Raw genomic sequence first — 21,614 nt, forward strand, 5'->3', positions numbered from 1 at the left:
TGTGCTCTTGATTCTATTCCATTGGTCTATGTGTCTATTTTTATGGCAGTACCATACTGTTCTAATTTATTACTATAGGTGTGTAATACAGTATGAAATCAGAAAATGTGATGTCTCCAGCTTTGTTTTTCTTTTTCAAGATTGCTTTGGCTATTTGGAGTCTTTTGTGAATACATACAAATTTTAGGACAGTTCTTTTTCTATTTCTATGAAAAATGTCACTGGAATTTTGACAGGGATTGTATTGAATCTATAGATGGCTTTGGGTAGTATGTACATTTTAATAATATTCATTCTTCAGATCCATGAACCCAGCCATCTTTCCATTTATGTGTGTCTTCTTCAGTTTCTTTCATCAAAGTCTTGTAGTTTTCATTGTACAAATCTTATACATCCTTAGTCAAATTTATTCCTAAGTATTTTATTGTTTTTGATGCTACTATGAATGTGATAGTTTTCTTTATTTACTTTTCAGCTGTTTTGTTGTTTGTGTATGGTTGTTAGTGCAACTGATTTCTGTATGTTGATTTTATACATGGTACTGATACATTTATACATTTATACTGATAGCCTAATGGAGGTTTCTTTGTAGGTTACAATCAATCCCTGGCTGCTTTTAGAATTTTTCTTTATCTTTGATTTTTGACAGTTTCCTTACAATGTGTCTTGGAGAAGGTCTTTTTGCATTGAAATAATAGGGTGAGCTATCAGCTTCATGAACTTGGATGTCCAATTCTCTCCCAGGTTTGGGAAGTTCTCAGCTATTATTTCTTTAAATAAACTTTCTATCCCCTTTGCCCTCTCTTCTCCTTCTGGACTCTGATTATTCTTTGTGCTTTTTATGGAATCCCATAGATCACATAGACTTTCTGTGTTCTTTTTCATTCTTTTTTCTCTTCTAAGTGAGTTATTTCAACATCTATGTCCTCTAACTCATTTATTACATCTTCATTTGTCCTGCTCTACTGCAGATGCTCTTTATTGTATATTTTACTTCATTCATTGATTTTTTTAAGCTTCAGAATTTCTGTTTAGTTCTTTTCATAAATATCTCAATTTGATCATGTATTTTTTTCATGATTTCATTGAAATGTCTTTCTGAGTTTTCTTGTAGCTTGTTGAGTTTCTTTAAAAACAGCTATTTTTAGTTATTTATGTATTAGATCATGAACCTCCATGACCTTGAGCTCAGTATTGGAGAATTATTTTTATCTTTTGATAATAACATTCCCTTGATTTTTTTTTTTTTTTCGGTACACGGGCCTCTCACTGCTGTGGCCTCTCCCGTCGCGTAGCACAAACTCCAGACGCGCAGGCTCAGCGGTCACGGCTCACGGGCCCAGCCGCTCCGTGGCACGTGGAATCCTCCCAGACCAGGGCATGAACCCGTGTCCCCTGCATCGGGAGGCGGACTCTCAACCACTGCGCCACCAGGGAAGTCCCCATTCCCTTGATTTTTTTGATGTTCTTTGTAGTTTTACATTGCTGCTTTCATATTTGACATAGCAGACACCTTAAATCTTTGCTAGTTTCCTTCAGCTAGGTTATTCTATTCATTGCTGCTGTATCTTTTCCAATATGAGACCCCAAGAAAAAAAAAATCTGCGTTTTTCTCTGCCTTTGTATAGGTACATTCTACTCTTCTTGCTCCCTCTTGTGGCAGAATTCTTAAGCTTTGATGTCTTATCTGGTTCTTACAACTCACCAGACTGCTACTGGAAGCCTTTCTTTTGTTTTTCAAAAGGTGGCACCATAGCTGAAATTTGTGGTTTCTCCCTTGCCCACAGACCCTGGTCTGTTTTCTGAGTGTATTTCCTGTCTGCTGTAGCTCAATCTTCCCTCTGCACTTTGGAACATGCACAAGAAGCTGCCTCAGTGTGGTGGGTGGTGTGTGTTTACCACTTGTGGCATTGGGGGTGCCTACAGACCTAGTAGGGAGATACTCAGGTAAGGTACTCCCAAAAACTCACAGGTGGGCTTCCTGATGAAGTCTGCAGTGCAGTCTGCAGGAACTGCATCCCTTTAATCCCTTTGATATCGTTATCTTCCTTTTTCTTGATCAGCTCCCTCTTCCCAGTCATGGAGATCTTGCCTCAGTACTCTGGGTGCTGCTGGAGAGAAATGGGTTTACTGCTGTCCTTTTCCTTTGCAAGAAAGGAGGCCACTGCTTGATAGGTCATCCCCATGTGGTGTTGCATGGGATGAGGGGGTGGGAGTGGTGACAGCACTGTTAAAATTCTTACCATCTTCACTGCATTCTATAACTCATATACATTTTTTTCTCCAACGGTGTGCTAGAGTTTCCCCTTAAGAGGCTGGACTTCTACAGTTTCTCTCTCATTTGTGGGTATCTTACCAGGTCAGCACTCTCCAGGTTCTTTTCCTGACCTTGGCAACAGGGGTTGAGACAGGTTGGCTACTTTGCCAGTTCCACAGCCTGAACAGTCTGTCTGCCTGGTTTGGATGCACAAATGGGCAAGACTTCTCCTAGGTTCCTTGTCATGTAATGTTGGATCCCACAACTCCCAGAAAATGTGCTTTTGTTCATGGAAGGGTGTCTAATTCTTGGTTGAAAAGGGGACAAAAAGTAGAAACATCTCACGTCACCATGATGCTGATATCACTCATACATAGTGTTTGAGGTATGCCAGCCATTGTTCTAAACATTTTGCATATATTAATGCATTTAGTCCTATAAGATATGTGATATTATCGCCATTTAAAGTTAAGGAAACTGAAGAACAGATAGGATAAATGACTTGCCCGGTGTTGGCAGGGATTCTTATCCACATCTAATCATGTATTTAAAATAAGGACAATCAAATTACACATGTGAAGATGCAATAGAACAGAGAGACTTATGAATAAATATCAATTAAATAGTAATTTGTTATTGTTCTCTTGGAGAAGAATTTAATATTAAAACGAAATGATTTTATTCAACCTTCTGATTCATAATGCCATTTCTTATAATTTATTCCAAAGAAATAATTCAAAACTTAAGTAATTAAAAAGTTCTCTACAAAGACATTACAACATGTTTGCACAGGGAGCTGAGTAGGCAGGGCTATGTAGTTGCAGTAATTCCTAAAAAAAAAAAACCTCAAAAATTGATAAATTGTTAAAGAGATTGGAGATGTCATTGTAATGAAACTTATATCTCCATTAAAATGATATGTTTCAGGGACTTCCCTGGAAGTCCAGTTGTAAAGGATCTGCCTTACAATGCAGGAGATGCAGGTTTGATCCCTGGTCAGGAGCTAAGATCCCTCACGCCGCAGGGCAACTAAGCCTGCGTGCCACAACTACTGAGCCCGTGTGCCTCAACTAGAGCCTGTGTGCCACAAACTACAAAGGCCATGTGCTCTGGAGCCTGCATGCCACAACTATAGAGCCCACGCACCCTTGAGCCCATGCACCACAACTAGAGAGAAGCCTGTGCACTACAACGAAGAGCCCACGTGCCACAACGAAAGATCCCACATGCGTCAAAGAAGATCCCGCGTGCCGCAGCTAAGACCCGATTCAGAGAAAAATAAAAATAAAATAAATAAATAATAAAGACAATTTAAAAATGATAGGTTTCAAAAATATAAAGCAGTACTGAGAAGTATTTGTGAAATAACATTAAGTGAAAGGACGAAATAGAATTTTTTTTGGAGTATAGTTGATTCATAATGTTGTGTTAGTTTCAGGTGTACAGCAAAGTGAATCTGTAATACATATACATATCCATTCTTTTTTTTTAGATTCTTTTCCCATATAGGCCATTACAGAGTGTTGAGTAGAGTTCCCTGTGCTAAGCAGTAGTTCCTTATTAGTTATCTATTTTATATACAGTAGTGTGTATATATCAATCCCAATATTCCAATTTATCCCTCCCCCCACCCCCCCTTATCACCTGGTAACCATATTGTGTTGTCTACATCTGTAACTCTATTTCTGTTTTGTAGATAATTTCATTTGTACCCTTTTTCTCAGATTCCACATATAAGCAATATCATATGATATTTGGCTTTCTCTGAATGACTTACTTCACTCAGAATAACAATCTCTAGGTCCATCCATATTGCTGCAAATGACATTATTTTGTTCTTTTTTATGGATGAGTAATATTCCATTGTATATATTACCACATTTTCTTTTTTTCTTTTTTAACATCTTTACTGGAGTATAATTGCTTTACAATGGTGTGTAGGTTTCTGCTTTATAACAAAGTGAATCAGTTATACATATACATATATCCCCATATCTCTTCCCCCTTGCATCTCCCTCCCTCCCACCCACACCCCCTATCCCACCCCTATAGGTGGTCACAAAGCACCGAGCTGATCTCCCTGTGCTATGCGGATGCTTCCAACTAGCTATCTATTTTACATTTGGTAGTGTATATATGTCCATGCCACTCTCTCACTTTGTCCCAGCTTACCCTTCACCCTTCCCATATGCTCAAGTCCATTCTTTAGTAGGTCTGTGGCTTTATTCCCATCTTACCCAAAGGTTCTTCATGACCATTTTTTTTTAGATTCCATATATATTTGGGATTAGCATACGGTGTTTGTTTTTCTCTTTCTAATTTACTGCACTCTGTATGACAGACTCTAGGTCCATCCACCTCACTACAAATAACTCAATTTTGTTTTGTTTTATGGCTGAGTAATACCACATTTTCTTTATCCATTCCTCTGTTGATGGACATTTAGTTTGTGTCCATGTCCTGGCTATTGTAAATAGTTCTTCAGTGAACATTGGGGTGCATGTATCTTTTCGAATTATAGTTTTATTTGGATATATGCCCAGGAGTGGGATTGCTGGATCATACGGTAGCTCTATTTTTAGATCTTTAAGGAACTCCATAATGTTCTCCACAGTAGCTGTACTAGTTTACATTCCCAGCAACAGTGTAGGAGGGTTCCCTTTTCTGCACACCCTCTCCACCACTGATTGTTAGTAGATTTTTTGATGATGGCCATTCTGAAGGGGGTGAGGTGATACCTAATTGTGGTTTTGATTTGCATTTCTCTAATAATTAGTGACGTTGAGCATCTTTTCATGTACTTTTAACCATCTGTATGTCTTCTTCAGAGAAAAGTCTATTTAGATTATCTGCCTATTTTTTGACTTGCTTGTTTGTTTTTTTGATATTGAGATGCATAAGCTATTTGTATATTTTGGAGATCAATCCCTTGTTGGTCGCTTTGTTTGCAAATATTTTCTCCCATTCTGAGGGTTGTCTTTTCATTTTGTTTATGGTTTCCTTTGCTGTGCAAAAGCTTTCAAGTTTAATTAGGTCCCATTTGTTTATTTTTGTTTTTATTTTCATTACTCTAGGAGGTGGATCATAAAAAGATCTTGTTGTGATTTATGTCAGAGAGTGTTCTGTGAATGTTTTCCTCTTAAATTTTTATAGTATCCAGTCTTACATTTAGGTCTTTAATCCATTTTGAGTTTATTTTTCTTTATGGTGTTAGGGAGTATTCTAATTTCACTCTTTTATATGTAACTGTCCAGTTTTCCCAGCACCACTTATCGGAGAGACTATTTTTTCTTCATTGTATATTCTTGCCTCCTTTGTCATAGATTAGGTGACCATATGTGCGTGGGTTTATCTCTGGACTTTCCTTTTCCATTGATCTATATTTCTGTTTTTGTTCCAGTACCATATTGTCTTGATTACTGTAGCTTTGTAGTATAGTCTGAAGTCAGGGAGCCTGATTCCTCCAGCTGTGTTTTTCTTTATCAATATTGTTTTGGCTATTCATGGACTTTTGTGTTTCCATACAAATTGTAAAATTTTTTTGTTCTAATTCTGTGAAAAATGCCATAGGTAATTTGATAGGGATTGCATTGAATCCGTAGACCACTTTAGGTAGTATAATCATTTACAATATTGATTCTTCCAATCCAAGAACATGGTATATTTCTCTATCTGTTTGTGTCATCTTTTATTTCTTTCATCAGTATCTTACAGTTTTCTGAATACAGGTCTTTTGCCTCCTTAGGTAGGTTTATGCCTAGGTATTTTATTCTTTTTGTTGGGACAGTAAATGGGATTGTTTCCTTGATTCCTCTTTCTGATCTTTCATTGTTAGTGTATAGGAATACAAAAGATTTCTGTGTATTAATTTTGTGTACTGCAACTTTTCCAAATTCATTGATTAGCTCTAGTAGTGGCATCTTTAGGGTTTCCTATGTATATGTCATCTGCAAACAGTGACAGCTTTACATCTTCTTTTTCAATTTGGATTCATTTTATGTTTTTTTCTTCTCTGATTACCATGGCTAGGACTTCCAATACTATGCTGAATAACAGTGGTGAGAGTGGACATCCTTGTCTTGTTCCTGCTGTAGAGGAAATGCTTGCAGTTTTTCACCATTGAGAATGATGTTTGCTGTGGGTTTGCCATATATGGCCTTTATTATGTTAAGAAAGATTCCCTCTATGCCTTCTCTATGGAGAGTTTTTACCATAAATGTTGTTGAATTTGTCAAAAGCTTTTTCTGCATCTATTAAGATAATCATACGGTTTTCATTCTTCAATTTGTCGATGTAGTGTATCACACTGATTGATTTGCCAATATTGAAGAATTCTGTTATCCCTGGGATAAATCCCACTTGATCATGTTGTATGATCCTTTTAATGTGTTGTTGGAATCAGTTTGCTAGTATTTTGTTGAGGATTTTTGCATCTATGTTCATTGGTGGTATTGGCCTGTGATTTTCTTTATTGTGATATCTTTGTCTGGTTTTGGGATCAGGGTGATGGTGGCCTTGTAGAATGATCTTGGGAGTGTTCCTTCCACTGCAATTTTTTTGGAAGAGTTTCAGGAGGATAGGTGTTAACTCTTCTCTAAATGTTTGATAGAATTTGCCTGTGAAGCCATCTGGTCCTGGACTTTTGTTTGTTGAAAGATTTTTAATCACAGTTTCAATTTCAGTAATTGTGAAATTATTGTATTTACAGTGATTGTGTTCATATATTCTATTTCTTCCTGGTTCAATCTTGGAAGGTTTTACCTTTCTCAGAATTTGTCCATTTCTTCTAGGTTGTCCATTATTTTGGCATATGGTTGCTTGTAGTAATGTCTTATAATCCTTGTACATCTGTGGTGCCAGTTATAACTCCTGCTTTTTCACTTCTAATCTTTGATTTGAGTCCTCTTCCTTTTTTTCCTTGATGAGTCTTAGTAAAGTTTTATTAGTTTGGTTTATCTTCTAAAAGAACCAGCTTTTAGTTTTATTGATATTTGCTATTGTTTTTTTCTTCTCTATTTCATTTATTTCTGCTCTGATCTTTATGATTTCTTTCCTTCTACTAACTTTGTGTTTTTGTTTGTTCTTCTTTCTCTAGTTGCTTTTAGGTGTAATGATAGGTTGCTTATTAGAGATTTTTCTTTTTTTTGAGGTAAGATTGTATTCTTATAAGCTTCCCTCTTAGAACTGCTTTTACTGTGTCACATAGGTTTTGGATCACTGGGGGTTTGTTACCATTTGTCTCTAGGTATTTTTTTTTTATTTCCTCTTTGATTTCTTAAGTGATCAATTGATTATTTAGTAACATATTTTTTAGCCTCCATGTGTTTGTGCTTTTAACTCTTTTTTTTCCTGTAATTGATTTATAATCTCATAGTGTTGTGGTCAGAAAAGATGCTTGATATGATTTCCATTTTCTTAAATTTACCCAGGCTTGATTTGTGATCCAAGATGTGATTATCCTGGAGGATATTCCATGTGCACTTGAGAAGAAAGTTGTATTGTGTTGCTTTCGGATGGAATGTCTTATAAATATCAATTAAGTCTATCTGGTCTAATGTGTCATTTAAGGCTTCTGTTTCCTTATTAATTTTCTGTCTGGATGACCTGTCCATTGGTGTAAGTGAGGTGTTAAAGTTCCCCACTATTTTTCTGTTACTGTTGATTTCCCCTTTTATAACTGTTAGAATTTGCCTTTGTATTGAGGTGCTCACTATGTGGGGTGCATATATATTTACAATTGTTATATTTTCTTCTTAGATTGATCCCTTGATCATTATGTAGTGTCCTTCCTTGTCTCTTGTAACAGTCTTTATTTTAAAGACTATTTTATCTGATATGAGTATTGCATGGAGTATCTATTTCCATCCCCTCACTTTCAGTCTGTACGTGTCCCTAGGTCAGAAGTGGGTCTCTAGTAGATAGCATATATACGGGTCTTGTTTTTGTATCCCTTCAGCCAGTCTGTGTCTTGGTTGGAGCATTTAAACCATTTACATTTAAGATAGTCATCAACATGTATGTTCCTCTTGACATTTTCTTAATTGTTTTGGGTTTGTTTCTGTAGATCTTTTTTCTTCCCTTCCTCTTTTGTTCTCTTCTCCTGTGTTTCTCACCTAAGGAAGTTCCTTTAGCACTTGTTTTAAAGCTGGTTTGGTGGTGCTGAATTCTCTTAGCTTTTGCTTGTCTCTGAAGCTTGTGATTTCTCTATCAAATCTGAATGAGAGCTTTGCTGCGTAAATTATTCTTGGTTGTAGGTTTTTCCTTTTCAATATATCTTGCCACTCCTTCTGGCCTGTAGAGTTTCTTCTTTAAAAACAGCTGATAACTTTATGGGGATTCCCTTGTATCTTATTTGTTGCTTTTCCCTTGCTGCTTTTAATATTTTTCTTTGTATTTAATTTTTGTTAGTTTGATTAATTTGTGTCTCAGCATGTTCCTTGTTGGGTTTATCCTGTATGGGACTCTCTGCACTTCCTGGATGTAGATAACTATTTCCTTTCCCATGTTAGGGAAGTTTCCTAATATAATTCCTTCAAATATTCTCTCAGTCTCTTTCTCTTTCTCTTCTTCCTCTGGGACCCCTGTAATTCTAATGTTGGTGTGTTTTCCTTGTCCCAGAGGTCTCTGAGATTGTCCTCATTTCTTTTCATTCTTTTTTCTTTATTCTGTTCCATGGCAGTGATTTCCACCATTCTATCTTCCAGCTTACTTAGCCTTTCTTCTGCCTCAGTTATTCTGCTATTGATTCCTTCCAGTGTATTTTCATTTCAGTTATTGTATTGTTTATCACTGTTTGTTCTTTAGTTCTTCTAGGTCCTTGTTAAACATTTCTTGTATCTTCTGGATCCCTGCCTCCATTCTTTTTCAGAGATGTTGGATCATCTTTACTATCATTGCTCTGAATTCTTTTTCAGGTAGATTGCCTGTCTCCTCTTCATTTTCTTGGTCTTACAGGTTTTTACCTTGCTCCTTCTTCTGCAGCATATTTCTTTGTTGTCTTACTTTTTCTGCTGTGTTTGTGGTGTCCTTTCCACAGGCTGCAGGGTTGTAGTTCCTTTTGCTTCTGGTGTCTGCCCCTGGTGGGTGAGCTTGGTCCCAGGGATTGTGTAGGCCTCCTGGTGGGAGGGACTGGGGCCTGCCCTCTGGTGGGTGGAGCTGAGTCTTGTCCCTCTGGTGATCAGGGCCATGTCAAGTGGTGTGTTTTGGTGTGTCTGTGAGCTTAGCATGACTTTAGCCAGCTTTTCTGCTGATGGGTTGGGCTGTGTTCCTGTGTTTCTGGTTGTTTGGCCTGAGGTGTTCTAGCACTGGAATTTGCAGGCAGTTGGTTGCAGCTGGGTCATAGTGCCAAGATGGGGACCTCCAGGAGAGCTCATGCTAATTAATATTCCCTGAGGCCGGGAATTCCCTAGCAGTCCAGTGGCCAGGACTCGGTGCTCCCCCTTGGGAGCTCAGGTTCAGCCCCCAGCAGGGGAACCTAGACACCACAAGCTTTGTGGCACAGCCAAAACAAAACATTCAAACAGACAAACAAAAACCAAGACAAACAATAAAAACAAAAAACAAGACAGAAACAAAGTAAACAATGAAACAAAAAAACCAGAAACCAAAACAAACAATAAAAACAAAACTAACAAAAACAAAAAACAGAAAAACCCAAACAAAAAAGCAAAGAAACAACAACAACCAAAAAACCTCCCCAAACCAAACCCCCCAAAAACAAAAAATAATATAAAAATAAAGAAATACAATATATATTAAAAATGTAAGAAATAAAAATAATAAATGAATAAGTTAAAAACTTCCCTGGGTCCTCTGCTATCAGTGTCCTTGCCCCCACAGTGAGCCATAGCCAACCCCTGCCTCCCTTGAAGGCTCTCCAAGACCTCTTATTAGGTCTCTGGACACACTGTGGGCACTGTAGGGGCAGATCAGACTCTGACCTGGCCCTACTTTCATGTACACGTGCCCACAAAGTCTACAGTTGCTAAAGCTAGACCAGTCTCAGTTGTGGAAGCACCCCATTGTCCATTCAGATGTTCTGCAGGTGCTGGGTTTACCAAGCTGATCACAGTGGTTTAATCTGCAGCATGTGCAGGTGCAGTGAGAGATTTCAGCTCTTCTTCCTTAGTCACATAGCCCCTGGGGTTCAGCTTTGGTTTTGGTCCCACCTCTGCATGTGTGTCACCCTCAGGCATCTGCTCCCCACCCAGGAGAGATGAGGTGAAGGCAGGGACTGGGAGCAGGATGGCCCATTTTAGTGGGATGGGGCATGCAGCTACTGACTGGGTCACTCTTGCTTGCTTAGGTGGGGGGGCAAAAGGTGGTGACTGATTGGTGCATGAGTGCTTGCTTTGGTGGGAGTCCCTCTCATTACCCATGGAGCAGGGGCTGGTGTGTGAGGAGAGAGGCCTCAATGGTGGCCCTGCCCTTCGTGTGCCACTCAGCACTGATGCCTTCCATCGCAGTCCATGCTTCCTCCAGGAGCATTCCTGGCTGTGGAGCCCCTCGTTCCCATCCCCTCAGGCTGTCTCCATGCAGCCAATAGCAGTCCTCTACTTGGGTCTGCTCTCCAAACCCCATGTTTCAGCACCCAACCCCCACCAGCACTGGCAGACCCCTGTCTCAGGCTGGGGTGCCCAAAACTGTGGCACAGACTGTCCGTCAAATTCTCTCTCTGTCCTACCTGCCACAGGCCCGCTGCTACAATTTCCTCCGATAGCCCCCAAAGCTTCCCTCCATCTCAGCTGATGGAGCTGCCAGTGAGGGGGCCTCTCCAGTTATGTTAACCTCTCATCTCCTTCAGCTCCTCTGCAAGAGGAGGAGCTAATCCTGTTTCCTCTTTTCTTTTTCTTTCTTTTCTCTCTTTTGTCCTACCCAGTTACGCGAGGATCTTTTCTTGTCCTTTTAGGTGTCTGAGGTCCTCTGCTAGTGCTCAGCAGGTGCTCAGTGTGAATTGTTCCACTTGTAGCTGCATTCTTGATATACTTGTGGGGATAAGTGAACCCCAGGTCCTCCTATTCTGCCTTCTTGACCCAAACTCTGCATGACTCTTCCAGAGTACCATTTTTAAGTGTACTCTTCTTAGAACTATTTTAAACCTATATGTACCAAAAAATAAATATTGGTAAGCAGAGACAGTAGTTATTCCATAATGGAGACAAAATGATAGATTCCTTTTAAATATTTTACATTTCTGAAAAAATAAATTCACTTTTTGATGCACTTACAAACATAAAAGAAAATTAAGACTACGGCTTTATTTTTAATTTACCAAATTATCAAACCTATTACCTTCTGCCTTTTCTGCATTAGATTCCAAAGCCTACTGGGATGTATAAAGAATGAGCAGTTTCTTGTGAATATTTATAGGATTAATCTATTATACTTCATCTAATATTTTAGTTATAGTACATTTAAGTGCTGACAATGCTTTTCTGTAAGAAATAAAATAAAATAAAATTACTAGTACTTAATTGATTTTGCACAAATACTCAAAAAAGTAAAGAAGAGGACCAAAAACTTCACTGATATTTTATAATTATAAATATATCTTTATCTAATTTATTTCAAAAGCTTACAGATATCTCCAGGTCTGTAAATATAATAAATACTTATTCAATACAACTTAACATGTAATACTTGTTTAAAAAGACACGTTTACTTTCTTCATTCAGTGAGTGTCTATAATACACAACACTCTCTGGCAGCCACCAAAGAAATAATTCTTTCCCCATAAGTTTTTATTAATCAATTTATAACCTAATTAACTATTTAATTACAATTGCAGGGAATGCTAATAAAAATTATAGGTTCTATGAGAGCTTGCAAAATGTTTGCTGAATTTAGGGATCAGGAAAGATATCCTCAAGATAGTAACTGATCTGAGTAATGAAAAGTGACTAAGAGGCCACTAGGTGAGTGAATAGTGATTAAGTGCAGAGGAACATTTCAGGCTGAGGGAGTAGGTGGCAAAGGCCCCACAGAAAGAAAAATGGCCAATGTGGTCAAAGTCCACAGAGAAGTGGCTGTATAGGCCAGAAGATGGAAGACTTGTTAAACTTAGCTAAGAACTTGGTCTTCATCTTAATGTAGAAGCTTCTGAAGGACTTTGAAAGAAAATGAACAAATTTACATTTTTAAAAGATCACCCTGAATCTGGTGTAGAGAAAGGATTGAAGGAAGATATGGATGATTGCTGGGAGTTTCTTAAGTAGTCTAAGAAAGATATGAATGGGTAGAGAAAACCCCTTTAACAACTGCAGCAAAGAAGATTAAATATTTTGGAATAAGCTTAAAAAGAAATATGTGCTACCTCTATAAGGAAAACTTTAAAACATACCTGAAAGAAGTAAAAGTATACTTGAACAAGTAAAGAGACATCCCCTCTTCCTGTATGAGACTATTCAACATTATAAAGATGTCAGTTCTCCCTTAATTAACTTATAAAATTAGCTCAATCTTAATCAAAATATTAGCAGCCTTTTTTATGGTGTAGAAAATAATAATAAAGTTCATATGGAAAAACAAACATACAAGAAGAGGCAGGAAAACACTGAAAAAGAAAATCTATGAAAGGATATTAGCCCTGCCAGATAGAAAGCTATAAAGATATACTTCAAAGTAGCTGCAATTAAAATAGTGTGGTACTGGCACATGAATAGATAAAGAGAACAGAGGAACAGAATGGAAAACCCAGAAGTAGATTCAAATACATAAGGAAGCTTATTATATGATCAAGGTAATCTGTGGGGCATCAATGAGGCAAAGGTGGACTTTTTAATTAATGGTTGTAGAACAACTGGGTGGCCATTTGGAAAAAAATAAAATTTGATAAATATCACACACCATATACCAAAATAAACTCCAAATTGATCAGGAATGCAAATATAAAAAATGAAAACAAGAACTAGAAGAACACTGGTATGAATTTCTCTTTCTCCTCACAATAAGAAAATACTTTCTATTTCACAAACTCTAGAGGAAATGAAAGAAAACATTGATAAATTTGACTACGTGAAAGTGAAAGTTTAAAAAAAGAAGCTAAGACAATAACATAAGCAATATCACAGACAATTTATTAACTGGGAGAAAACATTTGCAATGTGTAACACAAGAGCCAATATCCCTAATACATAAAGAACTCTTAAAACTGAAGAAAAAGGAATCAAAAACCCAATGGCAAAATAAGAAAAAGACTTAAGCAGCCATTCACAGAGACAGAAAAAGCATATTTGTTAAAAATATTGCCAATGATACAAATGAAAAGACCATAGGCCCACCACCACTGCTGCCCTACTGATATACTCTATTACCGAAGATGGCTTAGAGAAGATTAGCAAAGGTGTTTAGCCGGTGGAAATCAGAAGAGGTGTAATGTTAGATATAGGTGCTGTAATTGCTGAACTTAGGACACAGTCTAAACTTGTACCAACCCTTTAAGAAATTGCTGATTGCTAAGATTTCTGCAAACAAAGAAATTGGCAATATAATTTCCAATGCAATGAAAAAGATTGGAATAAATGGTGTAGACATGTTAAAGGATAGAAAACCCCCGAATGATGAACTAGAAATTATAAATTATTAAGTTGAAGTTTATATTTCTTCATATTTTGTATACATCAAAAGATCAGAAATGTGTATTTCAGGATGCCTGTGTTCTATTGACTGAAAAGAAAGTATCTAGTCTATTATACTGGCCCTTGAAATTGCCAATGTTCATTGTAGCCCTTGATACTAATTGCTGAAGATGTTGATGGAGAGGCTCTAAATACACTCCTTTTGAATAGGCTAAAAGTTGGTCTTCAGATTGTAGCAGTCAAAGCTCCAGGTGTTTGTGACAATAGAAAAAAACCTGTTTAAAAACATGGCAATAGCTAGTGGTGGTTCAGTGTTCAGCGAAGAGAGATTGACCCTAAATCATGATGATGATGATTTTCAGACTCATGACTTAGGAAAAGTTGGAGAGGTCATTATGACCAAAGATGAAGTTCTGCTCTTAAAAGGAAAAAGTTAGCAGTCTCAAATTGAAAACATATTCAAGAAATCAATGAGCAGTCAGATATCATAATTAAAGAATGTGAAAAGGAAAAACTGAGTGGACTCTAGCAAAATTTTCAGTAGAATAGCTGTGCTGAAGGTTAATTAAACAAGTTATGCTGCAGTGAATGAAAAAATATTTACAGATGCCCTTGATGTTCCATGAGTTGCTGTTAAACAAAGCATTGTTCTGGGAGGGGGTTGTGTTCTGCTTTGCTACATTTCAGCCTTAGACTCACTAATTATAGCTAATGAAGATTTTTTAAAATGATACAGAAATTATTAAAAGAACACTCAAAATTCTTGTACTTATCATTGTTAAGAATGTAGATGTTGAAAGATTATTGATAATTGAGAAAATTATGCTAAATTCCTCAGAAGTTGGTTATGATGCTATGCTTGGAGCTTTTGTGAATATGGTGCAGAAGGGAATTACTGATCCAACTAAGTTTGTAAGAACTTCTTTATTGGATGCTAAAGAAGAGAAAGATCCTGGAAATCAGTGGAATGGATGGTATAGGGGGTGATAAGTTCTAATTCCTAGAACAGTGCTTCACCATTACTAATGAACTATGACAGGATGCTTGAGACAATGTTTCTCACCAATAATTTCAGAGAAGTCAATTGAAGAAAATGAAGAAAAGGCTGTCTGATATTTAAGAAACTCACTATAATCCTCAATTACTAGTTTCAGTTGACAATATATAATGATTTTCATTGTCCATGCTTATAGATCATTTATTTTGTATTTTTAAATAAAAAATCATTTGTACAATCATGAAAAAAAGGATATGTGAAAGAGTACCTATAGTATGCGATCCTTTATGTAAGAAAAAAGGGCAATGAATAAAACACATTTATCCACTAATCTCTTCAAAAGAAATATCAGAAAAATAAATCAGAAAATAATGAGATTGGTTACCAATATAATGTGGGTAGGAATGGAAATGAAAGAATGTAAAAGGGATGATACTTCTTTAAGTATACTTTTCTGTGTAGCACTGTCTTATAGGATGTACCCTCAAACAAAAATATATGACAAAACCAGGATGTAGGGGGAGCCCAAAATGGAATACAAAAAATAATAATACTACAAAAATACCTAACTATGTTACAAATGAATGGCATAACCATACTTGAAGGAGATAGAGGAAAAAATAATTCACTTAGTAATTTGCAGAAACAATATTTTGATTGTATACCATACACAAATATATACTACTGCTGGCTTAAAAAATATTCACAACCTAAAAGTTGAGAGTTATGTTCTATTTGGTGGGAATTTTTAGGACTTCAATCCTGGGAGGCAGCATCTCAAGTAACCCTGAGAGAACTGCTTCAAGGAGGCAAGGAGGGAAACCAGGTTATATATTATAAAAGTTTTGCAACAAAGGGCAGGTAGTCTGTATGTCAAAAGATTACTGTTAATTAAAGAAAACTAGATATCTCAAGTTAAGTAATTTAGCACTTTCTTATGTATGGGAAGATGCAAGAGTCTGGGCTCACTGAAATCATTCCTCATGATATGTATCTCAGCTACCTGGGACCACTATCCTGTATTTTCATATCCTGAGTTTCCTCAGGGCTCACCAACTCACCGTTGGCAGTGGCTGCAATTGCTGATGACTGTGACATCCTTTGTTTACTGATATGGCAGTCAGTATTCCATTTATCAGCCACATTATTAAGTAAACATCAGTTTATTTATTTGAAGATCATAAATATCAATATAGTGAATCATTGCTAAAGCAGACAGATTATTGTCAAAGTATACACAATACACCTCTGACCTGTGTAACTCAAATTTATTCACCTAATTTAGTTCAAAACAACATTCTAAAAATAAAATTATGAAGAGAAGAAAAATTATTCCTTCATGTGTTACAGCATACTTGTGTTTTAGTCTGTCCAAACTTTTTCTCATTATATAGAACTTGATTTATATGGATTTCATCTATACATTCCCTTTGGGGAAAAAAACTGAAAATGAACAAAATAGCAGCCACTCTTTGAAAATATCAATAAAATACACTTCTTTAACTCGGAACACTATTTCTATGAGAGCGACTTTAAGAAGATATTACAGGGATGGCGATACAGGAAAGAGAGGTTATTTCATGAAATGAATATTGATTAAGCATGTTCCATACATTATAGACAATTTTGTTGATATAATCTTTTTAAGATGAGGCATCAGTCCTTAAGGATTTGGAACTATATAGTCCTTGAGGCTTAATTCTATTCTGGCTCAGCACTTTACTAAAGCTGTACTATTGGACAAGTTTAAAACCTCTCTGAACTGCTGTTTCACCCTCGTAAAATGGGGATACCACAACACTTATTTTGAAAACTTGTGAGAATTAAATGTAAAATATTCTGAAAATAATTGGCTGGAAATAAATGTCAGTGTTTCTTTCCTTTACCCTTTATGACAGCATTTTTTGAGAAGATTCAGCTTTAAAATACATGGATGTTATAGGTTATAAATCATTATATATGTAAATAATTGTTATTATGAATAATTAGAAAAATGGCTTCAATTTACACTTATCAAGAAAGCCAGTCTCACCAAATGAATACACATATTGGTCGGTTCATCTCTGTGGCCAACATCTCATACTAGGACACTGGAAAGTATTGGTGGATTTTTTTCCCCTATAATAAAGAACTGGTGTATCTAATTCATGTTAAACTGTCCAAGAGATTTATATGTAGAATATCTAGATAGAAAAAGTAAAATCTTCAGATAACGAAGATAAACTAAAGGGAGCTGTAAAGGTCTATAGGCATATTCCTATTCATGCTATGTCAACCATTTAATTCATTAAGTTTTTTTATCTTATTTGGAATGAGAAAATATCATAGAAATGGAAATGCAAACTTCCTCCCATAGACATAAAGATTTCAAAGTCAATTCATATTTGCTTCTCAATAAAAAGATTATTTCAACACTTCAAACAATCCTATTTTTGTGCATAATTTAAAAATCACATTACTTGTACCCTTTACCATACTTAGTGAATCTTTTTCATGTAGTTTTGTTGTTGTTGTTTTGTTTTTTTAAACACTGAAAAAGCTTTGAGTGAATTACCTATGAATAAATCATTGCAGTCCAGATTTAAAAGTACATTTGACCTCAGGCCATTCCTCATAACTAGTGAATGCTCAAAAAATATGAAAACAGTGTTTAAAAAAGGCACTGAAGAAATGATTTCATAAACAGAAGCCATATATTAAATTTAAATACAATTTAGAAAGGTAAATATTGCTCAATATTTTTTTGTATATGATGAGATGTTTAATTTCATGATGGAGATATAAAAATAGTGTTTATCATTAGAAATCTAAGCAAAACTCTTCTACTAAGTAACAGGTTACTATTGCAACATAGTACAGAAAAACATTCTGAATACATTTAATTGTGTACCTATGGACACATACTCAAAGGAAATTTATAAAATGAAATTATTTGTTAAAATGATAGGATTATGAGAAATTTCTAATTTTTCTCTAATGCTTTAATAACTTAAACCCATGCTTAATTTACAAAAACACCATCATGAATTATATATTCCAATATCAACTGCAAGTGTTTTTTCTTTCCTGAATGATCTGTGGGAACACAAGCTTTCAGTAAACTTTCAACTACCTGTTTCTCTATCTTGTATGAGAAGCTTTTAAAATTGGGTTTGTTGTTAAATTACTCAGGGAAAATAGTTCAGGAATTATTAATTAATATATGCTAATTAAGAACATAAAATATTTTAAAGATGCACAAACAGAAACCAGAATGGAAATTTAAAGTAGCTCGTGATCATTAAAGTAACAAAAGGACAATTTAACAATTATTAGCAACTGACCCAGAGGACCAGTAGTAGGTACAGCTGTCAGTAAAACAATTAACTTGTGCAGTGGCAGGCTTTGGAACTTGTATGGTACTTAGTGAGCACAGCTATGCTAAGCTAATTTTCTTTGTTATAATGATAATACAGAAACCACTAAACTTAGAAAGGCCTTTAGACAAAGTCTACATGATTTAGGTTTTACAAAATATTTTTGAGCTTCTTTTATGTGAGAATTGTAGAAATTATATCTCAACTTCCAAATTCAAATTTACAGAAACATTATTTAGAGGCTATATTTGATAAACTAAAATTAAATATTTTTTTCTTTTTTAGGAATTCATTATCTCAATCTTATTTTTGTAATTTTTAAACTAAGAGTTACAAAAATTAGTTGTGAAATACTTTAAATTCTAAAAAACAAGAGAAACCAAATCAACATATAATTGAGACAAAGTAATTGGTGCAACTTTTATATATAAGATATTGTGCTGGAGAATATGTGTCACAAAATTAGACTGTGTTCAATTTCTTAACATTTTAATGATCTGATACCACTTCTACATAACCTTGTTGACATTTCCCTATAATAAATGATGGACAAGTCCCCATAGTAAAATAATGATATGTCACAAATTAACAATGGCCTCAATCAACAGTTGAGCCTGGCACCTAAATATTATTAGACCTAAGACTAGTATAATCTATTATAAAATAACATCAGTTGTCTTTCAAAATGTAATTGGTTCATATTTAGTAAACCCATCTTGATGGATGTATTTCCAAATAATTATTTTATTCAGATTCACCAGGAATCTGTATTGCTCAAACTAGACATGCCAATGCAGATATTTATTCAACTGCAATGATAATATCTGCTTTAGAATGTAATACAGTTACACTGCACAGAATGACTCTGTGATCTTAAGCAAGTTGGAACAGACCCAGAAATCTGTGTGTGTGTGTGCATGCTTGTGTATATTCTGACTGTTTCATCCGGTGTCTTTGAAAGCCTTCTATTAATAAACAGTCTAGATTAGGTTTCCTAATGTCCACAAAATGATAGCAGTCAAAGAATATGCTTTTCTGGTCTCAAATGCAATGGATTCACCATCAACCAACAACTCAGAACTTGTTGTCTTCGAGGTCAGACTTGATGACAATCACAATTGATAGCTGTTCAATTCTTTTTTTTTTAATCTGGCATACAGATATTATATCTTATGGAGAATTACTAAACAATGTGTTCTCAAATAAGTATAAGACTGATCTTTGGATTGAGGTGGGAAAACATCAATTACTTGTTTACTATGTTTCACTTTGGCACCCTGCAGTGCTGCCAACCATGACAATCAAAAGATGCTATAACTTACAATACTATTGCATCTATTCATTACATTTGTTGCAGGCATGTTGTTGAGCGCATTTTCTATTATATATCACTGTCTTCCCTATATGAAGTTCCATGTTTGAAACATATTTTAGAATTTAACACTAGATAAATCTTTCTTTCCATCCATGATTTGGCATGTTTTGTACCCATTGGAAGTAAGAATATGGAACTTATTCTGATTCGATGGCCAAGAAGCCTACAGGCAGATGTTTCACTCTAATTAATAGTCAATAGATTAGTATAAGAAATCTGGTCAGGAAGATACGATTTACGTCAAGATAAAAGTAATAGGAAGGCTGCACAGAAGATAGTGAATTTGAGCCAGGTCTGAGAATATGGAATATAGTTGGATATTAAACAGGCATAAAGGCCTCAATATAACTCTGTTCTGGCTAGAATATGATAGGTTGCTATAACAAAAAGACCCAAACATTTCAAGATGAAGACAAGAGAAGTCGTAACTCAATAGTGGGTTTTCAAGTTAACGGGAGAAGGGCTTTCCTCTATTTGGTGTTTGGGGACCTGGGATCCTTTCATTTTGTGGTGTTGGCATCCTATAAAGCCATCCCTGTCATCTGCCATCAGCTAGCAGGAAAAAGTACAAAGTACACATAAGAGGTGAAATGTGTCAAGCTTGAAAGTGGCTCATCATATCATTTCTACTTGATTTCCATTGGGAAAGACTTACTTGCTCAGCCACCAGTAACTGCAAGCGAGACCCAGAAATGTAGTGTAACTGAGTGCCAGGAAGAAGAAGTGAATAGATGCTAGTGGACTCTGCCACAAATATTAAAAATAATAACTTACATTTAAAATACAAATAGTTAGGTGTAGTAACAAGCATAATTTTTTCTTAGACAATGTTTATAATTTCTCTGTAAATTTCTTATCCATTACAACTATTTCTTTTTCCATATGCAAAAATGTTAGCTATATTCTCAAAGGTTTTGGTTCTATAAGAAATCCTAGATTGATAGGACACCAGCCTATACTATAGCACATTTTATAGCTCTGATTAAATGTAGATTTCATTGAGAGCATAGAAGGAAGAACAGACTTCCATTTACATAAAGAAGTAAAACAATTTTCTTACTTCTACAGTACAATTTGATAATATATACATTTCAAATGATTTTCAGAGGTTTTATTTATCACTGGACTCTCAACTACCTTAACTTTAATAATTTTTTTAACATCTTTATTGGGGTGTAATTGCTTTACAATGGTGTGTTAGTTTCTGCTCTATTACAAAGTGAATCAGCTATACGTATACATATATCACTATATCTCCTCCCTCTTGTGACTCCGTCCCACCCTCCCTATCCCACCCCTCTAGGTGGTCACAAAGCACCGAGCTGATCTCCCTGTGATATGTGGCTGCTTCCCACTAGCTATCTATTTTACATTTGGCAGGGTATATATGTCCATGCCACTCTTTCACTTCATCCCAGCTTACCTTTCACCCTCCCCATGTCCACAAATCCATTCTCTACGTCTGCGTCTTTATTCCTGTCCTGCCCCTAGGTTCTTCAGAAACATTTTTTTTTAATTCCATGTATATGTGTTAGCATGTAGTATTTGTTTTTCTCTTTCTGACTTACTTCACTCTGCATGATAGTCTCTAGATCCATCCACCGCACTACAAATAACTCAATTTCGTTTCTTTTTATGGCTGAGTAATAGTTCATTGTATACATGTGCCACATCTTATTTATCCATTCACCTGTCGATGGACACTTAGGTTGCTTCCATGTCCTGGCTATTGTAAATAGAGCTGCAATGAACATTGTGGTACATGACTCTTTTTGAAATATGGTTTCCTCAGGGTATATGCCCAGTAGTGGGATTGCTGGGTCATATGGTAGTTGTATTTTTAGTTTTTTAAGGAACCTCCATACTGTTCTCATTAGTGGCTGTATCAATTTACATTCCCACCAACAGTGCAAGAGGGTTCCCTTTTCTCAACATGCTCTCTAACATTTATTTTTTGATGATGGCCTTTCTGGCTGGTGTGAGGTGATACCTCATTGCAGTTTAGATTTGCATTTCTCTAATGATTAGTGATGTTCAGCATCCTTTCATGTGT

The 21,614-nt window shown here is 35.9% G+C and overlaps 1 protein-coding gene and 1 pseudogene across 11 annotated transcripts in view; both read left to right on the top strand.

Annotated features, from left to right (window-relative positions):
* The window catches only part of GRIA4 (glutamate ionotropic receptor AMPA type subunit 4), a 517,460-nt gene that overhangs the window by 98,030 nt on the left and 397,816 nt on the right, over positions 1-21,614 (top strand). The gene's annotated exons all lie outside the window — the stretch shown is intronic.
* Positions 13,616-15,080, top strand: LOC105748790 (60 kDa heat shock protein, mitochondrial-like; annotated as a pseudogene).

The sequence above is a fragment of the Orcinus orca genome, chromosome 8 (assembly GCF_937001465.1).
Source record: "Orcinus orca chromosome 8, mOrcOrc1.1, whole genome shotgun sequence".
Classification (NCBI taxonomy): domain Eukaryota; kingdom Metazoa; phylum Chordata; class Mammalia; order Artiodactyla; family Delphinidae; genus Orcinus; species Orcinus orca.